Source organism: Danio rerio, chromosome 13 (assembly GCF_052040795.2).
Source record: "Danio rerio strain M-AB ecotype USA chromosome 13, GRCz13ab, whole genome shotgun sequence".
Classification (NCBI taxonomy): Eukaryota; Metazoa; Chordata; class Actinopteri; order Cypriniformes; family Danionidae; genus Danio; species Danio rerio.
This window is the reverse complement of record NC_141033.1, coordinates 23,900,996-23,918,013: the sequence shown is the minus strand read 5'-3', so window position 1 is coordinate 23,918,013 and position 17,018 is coordinate 23,900,996. Positions and strand designations below refer to the sequence as shown.

The following is a 17,018-nucleotide window of genomic DNA, read 5'->3' as shown; positions in this document are numbered from 1 at the left end:
GAAGGCTTGAGGTAGCTTTAAAAATTAAACAATTGAAGTCGTTTCTAAGAAGTTTAAAGCAGTTGGAATAGATAGAGAACTACATATAGGTTTGCATGTTTCTAGTATTGATCGGCATGTTTCTTGCTAGGTAGTTGCTAGGGTGTTCTGAGTGGTTGCTAAGATGTTGCTAGGGTGTTCTGAGTGGTTGAAATAAATAAAATAAATAAATTACCATGGTTCTAGTATGCATAGGTATATACATTAGATGTCGGCTACCCTGTTGTTGTCTATTGGAAGGAATGCGTCAATTGAGCCGCCATTTTGGAACAGGGTAGCGCTCCTTTGAAATGAATGCAGGACCAAGGTACAGTGAAGGACTGTGGCCATGCAAAGCCAGAGATATACACATATACACCTTTATCTATGATTAGGAGTTTTCCTGGATGTTAGTATGCAATTTTATTTATTTATTTATTTTTTTATGAAAATTATAATTTTACATCACTTTTCTACATTGATTGATCAGTGATCGCATTGGCATTCCAGACAAAAAGCTTGTGTTTGTGTGTTTGGAAATGTACTATCCACCCTCCCTGTTTAATTTGATCTAATCCGTGTCCTGAAACACACCTCTTCTGCTTTCACTTCTCATACTGACGGAGGGAGCAATTCGTTTGTGAATGAATCTCTGTTATGAACGACTCCTTCATTAGCTGACAATAATACAAGTTTCTGGCACCGCAGCATCTCGTTGTAATATTTCTTTTGCATTGTTTGCTGATTTTATTTAACAAAACTATAATAAGCTCAGTATTTAGTGCGAGTGGGAGATACTTTGCCTTATGGTGAATGCAGTAAGTGACTGTATTATCATCAATAACGTGACCTGTTTAGCACAAAAGTTCAGAACATACAAAAACGTAAAAAACTTAATCTTACCTATGAAATGTTCTGCCTTTGTGCTTTATTTTCTTTGCTTGTTCGTTACTACACCCGTAGACAGTGCTAAAGTCCCGCATCTTCACGTAATAACACTGTCATGATTAGTGTGTTTGTATGACATTTGTCCTGGGAGCACTGTACCAATGTGGCGGCGCTATTGATGCATGCTCAGGGTCCCTATGCGATATCTAGTGTATATATCTATGTCTAGTACGAATTACCATGTCGCTAGCATATTTAGAATATAAACTAGCATGTTGTTAGCATGAATTTAGTATGAATTAGCATGTTGCTAATATGATTAGGATGTATGTTAGTAAATTGGTATGTTGTAAGTTTATGTCTAATGTAAAATCAAAAGCAGTTTTTTTTTTACAATGGAAGTCTAAGGGACAGATTCTAAGGTGTGGTAAGTGGTTGCTAGGGTGTGGCTAGTAAGTTGAAAGGTAATAAGTGATTGGCAGATTGGTGGTCTGAGTTAAATGAGCTCGATCATAGGTCTGTATGACAGTCTAGCGGAAAGTTATGAGGTCACTTTGGTCCTTTGGCCCTATGTTTAGTCAATATGACTTTTACGAAATTTCCGGTTCAGTTGTTGAAAAACCGTAAACCGGATGAGTTTGATGATAGTTTGGTGGTTGTAGTATGAAAAGTCTAGGAGGGGATGCATATAGAAATTAGTCTCAGAAGAAGACAGAAGAATAATATGTTTATGTAGCATAACTGTATGTTGGCTTTCTTAATTAATTAATATAAGTGTTAAAAATCAAGATATACGATTATAATGAGATAACATGATTAAAATCTAGACATATTAAATCATGATATTTGAAGATATCATTTCTTTTGTATATAAAATATTAAATGGCTTCTCATGTGATTGTTACAGGCAGCTTCTCATACTGAATTAACTGTAAAAATATAAATGTATTGACAACTGCTAACCTAGTCAAAGACCACCAGCTCTTGAACCTCAGCAGCTGTCATGATGAATTGCTTACACAACTGTCCTGCTTGTTTGGTTTTAGGACGGATGAAAGCTGGCAAAGTGCAGCTACTTTTGTGAAGAGGGTGGCAGGAATTGTAGCGGGAATAAAAGCTTAAAGCTCCTTCTGTGAGAATGAATCAAAGCTCAGAGAGTGAGAGTATCCATATCTCTATTACCCTGTCACATGCTCTTTTAGTCTCTCTTTCACTGTCTCTCAGTGGCTCAAAGCTGGTAGCTAAAGTCTGTGCTGTCATCACTTTTTTTTTTTTCTTCTTTTCAACTAGAGTCCTGGAACTGAAAACAAAAAAACAAAAAAAAAAAACAAAAAAAAAAGACTGTCACTTATTTCAAATGTTCAGGTCAAAATTATTTAAATCAGTCAATCAGTTGCCACCTGAAATAAACATCTTATTGTCTTGGATCTTGAAAGTGGAGGTGTCTTGTTGTTATTGATGATTACAAAAAAATTGGCTTGGTTTTTATTAACACATTCTTTAGCTTTATTAGAAATTCTCTTTACACCAAGAAAGAAAGGGTTCTTTTGAAGGGGTCATGAACTGTCTTTTTATCTTGTACGGCTCTCTGAGGTCTATTTTAGAGTTATCAAACTATAGATCAAAGACTTTTTTTTAGAATATGCTATTTTCAGTTATTCTGACCATCATTGGAGCACACAGTTTATATAAGCATTGTTGTCTGTTTGGATTCTACATGGACCTATATTTATCTCTAATTTACCTGTTGCTGCATGAATAAGTGGGCGAAGCTACACAAACAGGCAGTGATGTTGAAGCAGATGTAGATCTTCTTCTGTTAAGGCAGAGTATAGCCACACTATTACATAACAAAGTGTCTGAAACTCTCTTTTTAGCAGGTTGCCCTGAAAATAGTTGAAAAACAGCTTAACAATTCTGAGCTTCTGGTTTTGTAATATAATGAATACAAAAAGACGGAAATAGACTGAACATAAACTCTGAAGCATATTTTGGCCAAAAACGCCCACTTGAAAGGTTTGTTGACTAACATGTCAAGAGACAACTTGAGCCTGGGTAATTAGTTTTCTATTTAAGTTAGTTAGAGAGAAGATTTACTTCAAATTGAACAATTATTAATTATAAAATTATCATTACATCAATTTACTGCAACACAGGCTCATTCTGAAAACGTCGCCCTACATATATACATTTCTGGAGATCGCAAATTATGTAGCCTGGGGAACGTATTGCTGCATTTACTCTTTAAAACAGATGTTATCCAGCAGTATGATGCCGTGTCTTACTGCTCGAGTCTGGAGAAGGGCGGTTCTAGAAGGCAGATAAGACAAAAACAAAAGCCAAAAAATAAAGTAAATAACATAGTGAGAATGGGGTGAAATCTGAAAACGTGGTAAAAATTAATTGGTTGCGAGGGCTTTTCTTTTTCTGGATTGCTTTTAAAAACACTGCGGTTGGGTTTAGGGAAGTGGGTGGTTGAGCCAGTTACTGCTTTTTAAAACATTATCGGTTTGATTTATGGAAGGAGGAGGGTGGGCCAGTTAATCGGTCAGTCAACAGCGGCTTCTGGTAGATTTACACGAGATGAGCTGGCGTGAATGGTACTCACAAGAGAAATTTGAATTTTCAAAAAGCATAAAGCAGATTCGTATAAATCTGCTGTATGCTATGTTTGGTCTCTCCAGAAATGTATATGGGGTACGTACTGAGAATGAGCCTGGATTGATTTAATTGATCAAGTTTACCTTATTGCTCAAGATTTTATATTGATTTAGATTCCTAACTAATCGTGCAAAATTGAAGACTGCAATAATGGCTACTAAAATGATCAGCTTTCAACTACAGCAATAAAACATATTTAAATAGAAAACAGTTATAATAAATTATAAAAATGCTCCATAATATTATGTTTTCTAGTTTTTACATCAAATTGACTTAATTCAAATACATTTAAGCTTTAAATACACAAAAATGTGTTAACTAGGACCTCAAACCTGGGGTCCGTTCTTAGTACGTGGATTACTCAATTAGCTGGATTTGGTTATTGATAATTTGACATGATTCAAGATCATTGCAACAGTTCTGGTTGCTCAAACCAAACAGGTCCAGATTGGGTAATTTCAAGCAAAGGTAATACTGAAAGTGTGTTCCGAATTCTAATATATTCTTACAGTAGTAGTTATATACACTTGGGAAAATAGTAATAGTTTCTAAAATAATAAAAAAATAAGTTTAAAATAAATATAAATAAAACTTATGCAATATGCAATTTAAAATAATAGTAGCCTACAAAGACTGTCATGGAATGGTTCTAAATAAAATGCTAAATATTCTTGACTCATGAAAGTGTAATGCCTATAGCCCACAACAAAGGTGGAAAGTTATTGGGTGTCATATTTAACAAACCGTTTACAACAAATTTTATGTAATTTTTCCCACATGGATAATTAAACATTAATCAGATGATGTCACTACCCTGCTGTGGTGTCAGCCAATCATTGCATTGCTGATCATGATTTCAAGAATTGATAGATTTGTCCTTCACAGCACACGCAGTGATCTCAGATCAGTTCATCCAAACATTTTAATCTGATTCACAAAATTGTTTGAGGAAATAAATTTGCCAGAGATCAGTTATCAAAATAAAAAAAAAATAGGATCTGCAAAATCATCTTAGATCATTTAAGTGTGGTACAGAGAACGGACCTCTGATCTACAGTAACCTGAAAACCTGTGGAAAATGTTATAGTAACTAATAATCATCTAGAATCTTGTAAACAAAACTTGTTTATAGCTATGAGCCAGGGCTGAATCCAGAGAGTAAACATTTTTTGGAATAATGTACAAAATAATACATTGGATGATGTATTAACATGTTTCCAATGTGTTTGTATATTTGTGTAAAGTAAAGATGAAAAGAAAAGAAAACATAACCGTCAAGAAGATGAAGATGAAATCTAAATTATATAGCAGATCCACATAGGGTAATTTCCAGAGAAGGTTATATCCTGTTCCTATTGAAGCAGATAATGCAAGATGTTGGCTTTTTTTTGGACTATGAGGGGAAATCTGTTTGTCTGATAGCTTGAAGAACAGGTCTCATTGCAGCACTCCTGCAGTGCCTAACATTCAGGAACCTGGCGAGAGTGTCGGCACATTATTCACCAGGTGCATAACAGCGCTTAACAAATTGCATATGGCAAATCATAGTACATGCATGTTTGTTATGTTTACAGGCAATTTATCTGTTTAGCCATATGTAGCATATGCATAAATCATTGAACAGCCCTTCGAGCAATAGGATGCTTGAACATAATCATAGCTTAGGATGCTACAAAGCATAGCAGGGAAAAACGTGTATTGATTTGTATGTGTGTGTGCATCAAATGTATTGACACAGGATGAATGGGAAAATGCATAGAGAAGCACTACAGGCCAATGACCAACACGAGCCAAACACCCGCCGCTATTTACATGCAAATTAGTAAAGAGTTGCCATGAATATGTGCTTTTCATTTGTAATAACTGCACACGAGCTTCTGCACACTTCATTAGCAGTGGCTAGCAGCCGTGATTACAGAAACATTTACAGCTTTCTTCTCACTAACTATTTATTGATTTTGTTGTGTCAGAATTGTGCTGTAAGCAAATTTCTAAATTATGTATTGTAGAGTTGTCTATAATCATCTTAGTCACGGTTGATTTTTGAACAGATCCTAGTTTAAAAAATAAATGGGGGAAAAGTTTTCAAAAACAAAACTAAGTGTGCAACTGATAGCTTTGTGAGACATTAGCAACCATGGTAGTGCTGGTACTAACAGATTGGTGAGTTTGAATATGAATTAGTTGCAGACCTACAGTTCAATTCTGTTAAAAAGCCTAGAGCCTATATGTAAAGTGACTATATATTCTAGTGCCTATAAAAAAGCCTATATGTCCTAGTGCACTCTGTATTCTGAATGATGCCCTGCATTGACTTGTTTTTGAACTAAAGAAAATTTTGATACAATTAACAAAGATGTGAATTTCCGATTTAACAGAAAGTTAATTGGTATTTTTCTATCAGGACAATTTACAGTTGTTGTATGGATTCTTTCTATCCTTTTTAAAATATGTTGCATATTTTCTTTATTAATGATAAAAAATTTAAAGGGCTGTTTACAGAGAAATTTTGATGTCTAAAGACTTTTTTGTATAATAATATTTAAAGTGAAATCTTCTAAGGATTTGTTTTTGTATTTTATTGTATTCATTTGTTTTTATATTGTTGCTTAGTTTTTGTTGTATTTTATTATTGTAATAATTATACATAAACCTGAAACTAAGCATTTTCAACTCTGTTTGAACACATAACAAAAAATATTAACTTTCCTCATTCTTTCCTTAAATTAAATTAAATTACTTTACACAATACTTTCTAAAACATTTAGCAGCAACAGCATTTTACAGCTTTTGCATTCAACATTTTGTTCATCATGTTATAATAATAATAATGATGATAATAATAATAATAGTAATAATAATAATAATAATAATAATAATATTCCCAAAGATGGGTTGCGGCTGGAAGGGCATCCGCTGCGTAAAAACTTGCTGGATAAGTTGGCGGTTTATTCCGCTGTGGGGACCCCGGATTAATAAAGGGACTAAGCCGACAAGAAAATGAATGAATGAATGAATGAATAGTAATAATAATAATAATAATAATAATAATAATAATAATAATAATAATAATAATAATAATAATAATAAATAAAAATAAATGCTCAATTCAGTTCATAATTCCATACCTCATTCATTCATTCATTTTCTTTTCGGCTTAGTCCCTTTATTTGAATATATGTATTATTTAATTTCTCCAACCCAGAGCAAATGCATGACTGCCGTCTGTGTGTGATAATCTAGCCAATTGAGTAAGCACACTTTCGTTCTACCCAATCAGAACTTTTCGATCTGCCTCTTATCAGTCACTTAATTGTGTGTAGAACGTGTTTGAAGAAAGGTAAGGTACATTTATTTGTGTTTACTGTTTTCTGTAGAGAAAAATTAGTGTTAAATTTTTGAATATTTAAAAACAAATTTGAATAATTTTTGCAATTTATATCTTTTCAGTTCCTTTTTTACTTAACACTCACTGCATTTAAGCAGTACGAAGCTACTATACAGATTATTAAGCTGAAGCTTGAATACAAAACTAAATCGAAAATGCAATATCTGACAAAAAAAAAAAAAAAAAATATATATATATATATATATATATATATATATATATATATATATATATATATATATATTATTAAATTCGCAATTTGATGTTCCCCTAATTGCACAGCCCTAAAACGCACATATTTGTTATTTAAGGAACTTTAAATTATACAAATGGTTTGAGTTATAGACTTCTATCTTATCTTTCTTTTTTCAGTCATTGCTTTCTGTCTTCACTGTCATACTTTACAAGGGGCTGCCACAACAATATTATTACAGATCCTTTAAAAAAAAAAAGTAATAAGATTGCAAGGACTCAGAATAGGATATATGTGTATAAAGCGCTTTTTCAAAGGGACACAGGTGAGAAATTCTATTGTATATTATTCGCTTGACCTTTTCAGTGTTCAAATTCCTCTTCAAATCGTAACAACTGAACTCATGGTTTCCGAGATCTATTGTGTTTCAGGCCTTAGCTGATCCTGCACTCTTCCATTCAATTTCCTCAGCCTTATGGCTTGTGTATTTTGCAATGGGAACAGACGCCTGTTGGGTGTCATTAAAATGCGGAGCCCTTTGGGATAACAATACTAGTGTGAATCTTGAGGTTAAGCCTCCAGTATATGTAGGAAACAACTTCTGCAAAAATGCATAAGCAGTTATCTGAAGAATAAAAACAATTAATATGATGCTGGTACTTAATTTTATAATACTGCATAGCTTCTATGAGCTGTATAGCGGCACCAGAGAAAGACTAGACAGGACCAGGCCTGGGTCATTTAGGTTTCAGTTTTATGTTTGTTCGACAGTCTTTCGTGAGGAGCTGTCTATTTACTTTTGTTTTGTGTTTACTTGCCATCTCCTTCCCTTAAAGTATGAACTTTTAACCTTGTTACAATATAGTTTCTTTGAATATAATTTTTTTTATATTAATATTCCTTACCTTTTTAATAACAAAAGTGTTGTCAGTTTTACAAGCCTCTGTTGCTAATCACAAAATGTCACTCTAGATCTAGTAATGAAGGAATGCAGTTTCTTTATTGCATTATGCATTGTAATGTTTTAGATAACACAAGAGTATCTTGCTCACAGATGCCTTTATTCAAAGTTATAATGTAGAATGACATAAATCAAAATCAATTAAACAATAGTTCTGCCTGTATTATTTTACAGCAACAAATCAAATCAATAGCTAAAGTTACAAATATATATTTTTATACTCTGGCACAAGCGTATTACGCTAGAGAATGTAAATGATTGACAGAGAATGTGATTTACCTTTATCTCTATATTCCATCTTCAAGTCAGACTCATTACAAAGCAATCTTTTAAATGTTTACTGATGAAATTGATGTATCTTTTGGTGGCATTGGTAGATATTACAGTACATCATGATTTTTCAATCACCACAACAAACCTTTATTCAATACAAAATGATTTTATGAATAATACTGTTGTATAATTTATTGAACAACAATATTTATTTTTTACTCAACCTTTACTTGTTACAAACCTGTTTGTGCTTCTTTTACTGTTTACTGAAAAATGCTGGAAACCTGTAGCAATTGACTTCATAGTAGTAAAAATAACTACCATGGAGGTCAATAATTACAGATTTTAAACATTTTTCAAATGAACTTCTTAGGGGTTTAAAAAAGGAAACTCAAAGATTTAGAACCACGACCCTGCCCACAGTCAAACCTTTTTGCTCTGGAACATAATTATAATTAAATGATTATAACATATACTGTCATTAAATGTAGTGAAGTTTATTCATAAACTAATTTCGAGAGGATCACGTGCTTATGATTTATCACGGCCGGTCTCGCATTTGCTAATCACTATCTTCCAATCATATGAGCCCTAAGCTACAATAAATAGCCACAGTTTTCAGTTCACTTTATCTTCGTTTGGAAGAAACCCCCCTCCTCCCCTATTCTCCTCCTTTACCTCTGATTGGCCAGCACGGCGGCCCAGTGGTTAGCACTGTGAGCCCCACAGCAAGAACACTGCCAGCCCTGGTTCCACAGGACCGGTGGGTGTTTCTGTGAGGAGTTTGTATGTTCTCCCCGTGTCCGCGTGGGTTTTCCCCGGGTTCTCCGGTTTCCTCTCACCATCCAAAGACATTCAACATACATAACAATTAAGCTTTGTCTAATCCCTTGTGTTCCCTTAGCTACCACGGCAGGGGAGTTCTGAGATCCACGGAGCACAGGCTCCCCTCTTGCTCTGCCAACGGGAGGAAGCCCCGGGCTCGAGGAGCCCTTGAGCTCGGGGCTCTCTCCCGGGACAGCATGCCAAACAAGCTTTTATAAATCATCAGCTAAGTGTGAACTCTTAAACTAAAATTAATTATTTTTCATGTATAACTACTATAGAGACAAAAAAATTGAGCCTGCAGTAGATTCCAAAATATGTGTCAAAGGTAAGGCTACTTTCAACGTGGTACAAAAACAATGAATGTGCTGAAACTCTCTGAAACTGTCAAAATGTGATTTGAAATATGCAGTATTCATATAAATAAACCACATATTTGACGTCTAAATTATATACACGCATTACTTTTTAATGGTTTATCTAGTTCAGACGTCTACTTGTTGGTCAGGCTTACTGTTAATGCTATTTGGTGTATGGTTTGTTTGTGATATAAAAGCAAACATATTTTTCCTGAAAGTGAGGCCCTGCTAATCATGTAGAAAGGATCAAACTGTGTATTTATTAAGTAGACAGAATATTTATCTATTTTTTGTTTGTCTTCAGCAGAAATTGAATTTGTTCTAGTTCTGTTGAATCTTTAATGGACACATGCATCTCCCATACAAACACACAAGTCCCTCACTCACAAGAAACATACACGCACACAGAATGTGTATTTTTGTATGTGCTTGCTTTCCTGACAAGCATTACTAATGCTCTCCAAGCATAGAGAATTTATATCTACATGTATAAAATTGCTTTCCAAAGAAATTGACGTTTTATTTTTTGTATTCATGATAAATGTGCATGTACATGCGTGTACCTCTCTGTGTTAGTATTTTGAAAACTAAACCAAAAATGTAAAAGTATACAAGTGCAAAGGGGTGCCGAAGCACCTCAACACGTTTGCTGAGAACTCGAGTCACGTTTTTACAAAATGTTGTTACTAGGTGGAGCCATGGCAGGCAAAAAGCTTGGTATTATTTGATAAACCAAACCCAGACAAATCCCAATGTCGAGACTGCAAAAATCTAATTCTGTTTATTTATTTTTACAATATTTTTATCCTTCACGGAAACAGCTCGTCAAATTTTCACAACAGTATTGCTCAGTCGTCAAACTAATCTTTAACAATGTTGAATTAATTAGAGGCTCTGCTAAATTTTGTTGAGGTGGTTTAATGCTCTTATGGCTTAATGCTCTTGTGAATGTAATTCCATTCAAAAGAAAAGCATAATCCTATGGTTTATTCTTTCATTCCATTAGTTTCTCATCATGAGTATGTGTAAACTTTTAATTAACTTTACCCCAGTAAAGCCTCTGCATGAACAGTGCATTGAAAATGATTTCTGACCCTTTCCAGTCAGTTTTCTCCCTGGTGTCATCCTTCAGAAGTGAAGTATAAGGATGTCGTCTACAAGCTCACATGCAGGTAGTAATGCTCCGTCATGCCGCAGTCCCATCAAGATGGAAATAGCATGCAGATGGGGTCCTCCCATGGCTATAGTGTCATTAATCTAAAGCAACTTGCAACGTTTGGGGATCAATGACTGAGCCGTACCACCATTTCATCAATGTCTCTGCGTTTAGATACTGCAACATTCATAAAGCTCCTGACAGCCTGCCGTGTTTCAAGAAAGAGATAAAATCTCTGTATTGATGGCACTTCTCTGAGTGCTTTATTCTCAGAAATACATGAATGAATAAATGATGGGAAATAAGTCGGAGTGAAATAAGATGACAGTGAAGATCTCTGAGGTAGGTAGGGCTCATCTGTACACTTTCAATGGCACTTCTTTAAGTAAGAAAGTTGAAGCGAATAGGGAAAAATGGTACAAAAGAAGTTAAAATAAAAGATAAACAACTGAAGTTTTTGATGTATGATGGTGAAAGTTTTGCTTATTGATGATGACAAAGTTGTCAAAACAATCCTCATTCTCACAGATCCATGAAAAAAAGACTAAAATACTAAAAGCAATGTATTATGCATGCCATTTTTAGATGAAAACATAGAAAATGTGTCTAATAATTAACAGGGCATTTTAAAAGATGAACATTTAGTTTAAATAAAAGTAAAGAAATTGGTTAAATAAGTAATACTGTATGAAATAACAACAAGAGGAAAAAAGCCATGTTTTTAAACATTTATGTTCATTTCCAAACACAATATCATCATTTTACATGTCCCTAGGTTTACAGCCAAACCTTTGCTTTAACTACCTTGAACAAAACTAAAAATCATTATCAACCCCTTTGTCTCAAAATATAGTTGATTATTTTATTGATGTTAATTTTCTACATAAATCATTACATTAAAGGTAATTATTAGTGCTGTCAAAATTAGCACTTAACGTATGCGAGTTTTCATATGGCAATGTTCTTGCCTCGTGACAATTGGATGAAAAAAATAAGGACTGGTGGAAGAGTGTTGTTTTAATGTAATTTGATACTGCACAGGGGGCGAGGCAGTGGCGCAGTAGGTAGTGCTGTCGCCTCACAGCAATAAGGTCGCTGGGTCACTGGTTCGAACCTCGGCTCAGTTGGCATTTCTGTGTGGAGTTTGCATGTTCTCCCTGCCTTCGTGTGGGTTTTCTCCGGATGCTCCGGTTTCCCCCACAGTCTAAAGACATGCGGTACAGGTGAATTGGGTAGGCTAAATTTTCCGTAGTGTATAAGTGTGTGTGTGAATGTGTGTGTGGATGTTTCGGCTGGAAGGGCATTCGCTGCGTAAAAACTTGCTGGATAAGTTGTCGGTTCATTCTGCTGTGGCGACCCCGGTTTAATAAAGGGACTTAGCTGACAAGAAAATTAATAAATGATACTGCATAGTGAATGGAAAGAATAAACCTATGCATTTCGTGATGTAAGTGTCTGTGGACCTTTAGGATAATCAAAAATCGCTGCACATGATAGACTCTTAATCAGAGTATTGTCTTAATCATATTAAAATCCTATAAGAGTATTGGTGTCCTTGTAAACGTACTGAGTAAAAGTGCCAGATGTCGCAAGCTGTCAAAATATTCAACTTCAAGTTGAAGATTCAAGTCTTCAAGTTGATTCCATGCGCCCTTAAATGTTTCAACAAGTTTGACGTGTTTCCCCCTTACATGCAACTTTTGTAAAGCATGTGCTCCATGTTGCTGTGTCAGAATCATTCCTTGTAAAATACGGTTAGTTTAAGCAAATTTAATGAACAGGATCATGCGTGTCGATGAATGTGAAGGAACACCGCCAACAGTGAAGGTATCCCTCAACGTTGTTTAGATTTAAATGTTAAGAGATTGGGTGACCAAAGTCCCTGAATTAGTCTTTAGTGTGACACAACGCATACCTATGTGTGCCTTTGATGTACCTCTTGATGCTTCTTACGTCCTTGTCCCAGCACCAGTGGCACCGAAATTCATATGCTGATTTGGTCCGGTGCATACTGGTGACATAGGTATGGCACTGGACTTCGGTACCCAACCCTACTTGTGAGAAACTGTTATCACTCTCAGGTTACATCATTTAATGGAAAAGGGCCACATTATCCCCTGATAATGTCAACAGAGTGGTCTATCTCAGCTACTGGCTGAATGTAAAGAAGCACGAAGCAAAATTGTTTCTACTTTATAATCAGTTTTCAACTCTCAGAAATACAACTTTTCAATGAGTACAGTTGCATGTATTCATTACTTTATTATTATATATTTCCAATTTCCATATTTGCAATGCCTGTATTTTGGATTTTTTTGCAGTCTACTTAGAATCCAACGTGGTAAAAAGTTAAGCTTTTTATTGGCATTGATTGTTGATTGAATGACACTTACATGCCAGTGTTTTTATTTCTGTTTTATTTCTGCTTTCAAAACAACAGTTTGAGGATCTTCATAGTTTATTGCAGGTATGTTGTTTACGTAAAGAAATCTGTGTTACAATTTAAACAAAAATATTATAATAAACACTCATATTTTAAATTTAAATATTTTCTTTGTCTTGAGTTTACATTAATTTACATTTTACATTTCAATAGCCAAGTTTCAGTCTTTTAATTGCGATAAATCACAACGACAGCTTTTGAAATTATATATGAACAATTTTTTTTTGCAAAGGCAAGTGGTTTCATTTTACAATACTTTGTTTTGCATACATATGTTTTTTCAATCTCAAAGTTTCGATAGCCACCGACTTCAATTGCAATCTCCAAGAATCACAGTTTTAGGTCAAATAACATCTTTAATATTCGACTAAAGAAAAAAGTCCAATACATTTTGGATGGCCAGATGGAGAGTAAAGTACAAGCAAATTAACAGATAATTTTCATTTTACTGTGAATTATCCATTTAAGGAAAGAGCTGAGGTGATTTTTGTGCCCTCTAGTGGTTTAAAGAAAAAAAAAATCAAACGTGTCTTCATGCCAGTTTACTACTAAAGAGACTTAACTAGCACACTTACGTTCCCTCTGAGCTTGTAACCATTGTCTCTCAGTATGACTTTTTTCAACTCATTATATGATTATCATCTTGGTTTCAGCTCTTTACCTGTCCCATGTTATAAGTGCTGCCACTTTCATCCATGCACTAGCACATCTAACAGAAACATATTTCTCCCTATCAAGAACTATCGATTTCTTTACTGACTTTTTTTTGCTTTAGTATTGATTCAGTGGCTTACCCTGAGGGCCTTTCGATAGCATTTTTATTGTGCCACCTTTGTCAAGAGCATGTTTTATTTAGATAGACTTTTGTACATTACCAACAAATGGCACATTTAAACCCCATTTGCCCTTAAATTACACCATCAAGTTCAAAAAAAAAAAAAAACTTTATTAAGGAGATTCAACTTTAAGAAAAAAAAGAAGTAAAATCGTTCCCTGAGGATTCCTGTTGAAACAAAACTAAAGTTGAGAGTCAGCAATATTTTGTATTGCCTCCTTGTCATGAGAGTTGCGAATATTTAATAAAGAAAAGGACAATTCATAACATTGTACTTGGTTTAAATGCAAATGTATGCTCAAAAGTGTTGATGCTCTGGACAGAAGACTTAATAATAGTCTCAGATCTCCTCAAGACCTTTCTGCTCATATTGCCACTGCTTCTCTTCTCTCAGTTTATTTCCCTTTCCTGTTCAAACCTAAGAATGCAGATGCATTACAAAGAGTTTGTGATTTACAGCAGCCTTCAGCAGCACCTCAGGCTTCACTGCTTATGACATTTCCTTCCACCTGGAGAGATATTACTGTGACATCCAAAACAACAGCGCAGAACTGCATACAAATAGTGGGACATTAAAAAAAAAGTGTGACATTTTAAGATAAAAATAATTACATATTGACAGAGCATATTGAAAATGTATTTTTCAAATTATTAATCTTTTTGACTCTCTGACTGTCACTCAAGCAGGTTGGAATGACTTTTGCCTTCAATCTAAATTTAAACAGAAATTCTAATTTAAATGTAAGTATTGACATTTTTTTGGTAACAACTTGACAGGACGATGCTTGAGGTTTATGTTTTTATAGCAACCTCTGTGTGACTTTACGCCAAACCTCTAATATATGTGTATATACACAAATTTTCAAAATTGATGTTCCATATTTTGACCTAATCGAGAGCTAATGGGTTGATAGATAGGCTTCTTTACTCATAAATTGGGTTAAATCTTGACTCTGAGTGCTGCACAGTTTATGATTTTATGAACTCTGCCTCATAAAGGCAAGGGGAGATGTTATTGAATGAAAAATGAAACAGTTTTATGAAAATGATTTTGAGGGGGCAGCTCGGTTCACAGCGTTATTTATAGTGCTTCGATTGTGGGGCGCAGCCAAAATTTTAGCAGATCAAAAAAGACAGAGTGCGACTGCTGGGTTTTGGAAATAAAAATCCCATTGACTTTCTCCGTAGAGAAATTGATTTTTGCAAATAATGTATAAACCATTCGAGACAGACCTGGCTGGAGCTCCAAGGCTGTTAGGTGGTGATATACTGTAGACTTTTGTAGAGTACACAAGGCATTGTGATTTGATTTTTTTTTTATAATTGTGGATTAATTGTTTATTTGAAGAATAACACTGTCCCCAATATTGCCTCTTTGTCTATTCTCTTTTTTATTTTACATTAATTTACATTAGAGGTCAATTTTTTCTTGACAACTTAAAATGTTTTTTTGTAAGGATTTTGACACACCTTAAAAAAAAAGTGTATGATCTGTCATAAATAAATAGCTTTTTTTCTGACCTTGTAACAGAGATTTGGAATATAAGTACTGCATTCACAGTTTGTGCTTCAGATACATGAGTGATGTCTGATGACTCTCAAATGGATAGTTATCAACAAGAAAACTGCTTTTGCATTCGATAGGAGGTGGATAAGAAAACGAGCGGGATAAGATATACTATTTTTGCTGTCAAAAAGGTCTGAGCCATGCTGTCTTTTTGGCCTGACCACAGTGTGACAAGGAAATGAGAGAGGTTTGTGTTTGCTCTTGTTCTCAGTTGTGCAGAGATAAAAAAAAAAACTGTGGCAAGCACAGCGCAGTTGAAGGAATAGCCACTGAATCGACAGGTTAAATGACACGTGACACTGTAGCTTTATAGTATCAATCACAACAGTTGTGAAAGAACAGTTTGCCTTTTGACTAGTTTAAAGAGTAAATACATAACAAACAACAGTAAAAAATACCCTTGCTTACAGAGTTTTTACATACGAAAGTGGCATTTTATAAAGAGTTCTTCATCTTTAATAAATTAGTTTACTAAATTAGTAATCTTAAATGCATTTTCATTATTGAATATTTGATTTACCCACCCAAAATGTAACATTTCAGCAAACTTAAACTAAAGAGATATTTCACCCATGAACTGAAATTTTTTTGTAACATTTCTGACCTTCAAGGCTGGGCTTTTGGAAAAAAAAAAAATCCAGTTTGATATCGACATCAAACATCATATCATTCGATTTCGATAATTACTGATTTTTTTAACAATACATTCAGGAATATAAGGATTTGTGTTTTTATTTAATCACTTTATTTTTAAATAAAATAAACATAAGTGTTGAAGAGACTCTTAAACATGATTAATAAAATGTTACAAAGTGTGTACAATTCATTCATTAATTCACTTTCTTTTTGGCTTAGTCCCTTTTATTAATCCGGAGTCGCCACAGCAGAATGAACAGGCAACTTATTCAGCAAGTTCTTACGCATTGAATGCCTTTCCAGCCACAACCCATCTCTGGGAAAGAGTGTACAAATGAAAAGCGTAAATACTGAACAATAAAAGCAAACTTTAAGGTGTCAATAATAATGATAACGTACACCTCAATCTCTGTCAACAACACAAATTATCAAAATTATTAATCAAATCTGAGCTTTCAAGTAAACAAACAAATGAACATTTTTTTAATGCATATTGCAACATTTCAAATTGTGAAGTTGAATGACTGTATTACGCCCTATGCTACAAAATCTTTCAGATATGAGAGCTAATGGCTGGGATGCACAAGAAAAGAAACCAAAAAGCCACTCAGGCGACATCCTTAAATACTTTTTTTAAAATTTATTCACAATCTCCTCACTGCTAGCCATCATTTTTGTATGTGTTGTTATTCTGACCTGAAGTGACAAGCGCGTGGATTCCTTGACTGTTGAGGAGCCGATCACACTGAATGCGCTTTTACGTTACAAAAATGCGAGGCGCACCACACTGCCTTTTTTGTTGACAAGAAAAAAGA

The 17,018-nt window shown here is 34.4% G+C and overlaps 1 protein-coding gene across 1 annotated transcript in view; it reads right to left on the bottom strand.

The window, feature by feature from the left end:
* The window catches only part of sh2d4ba (SH2 domain containing 4Ba), a 155,440-nt gene that overhangs the window by 124,944 nt on the left and 13,478 nt on the right, over positions 1–17,018 (bottom strand). The window lies entirely within an intron of this gene.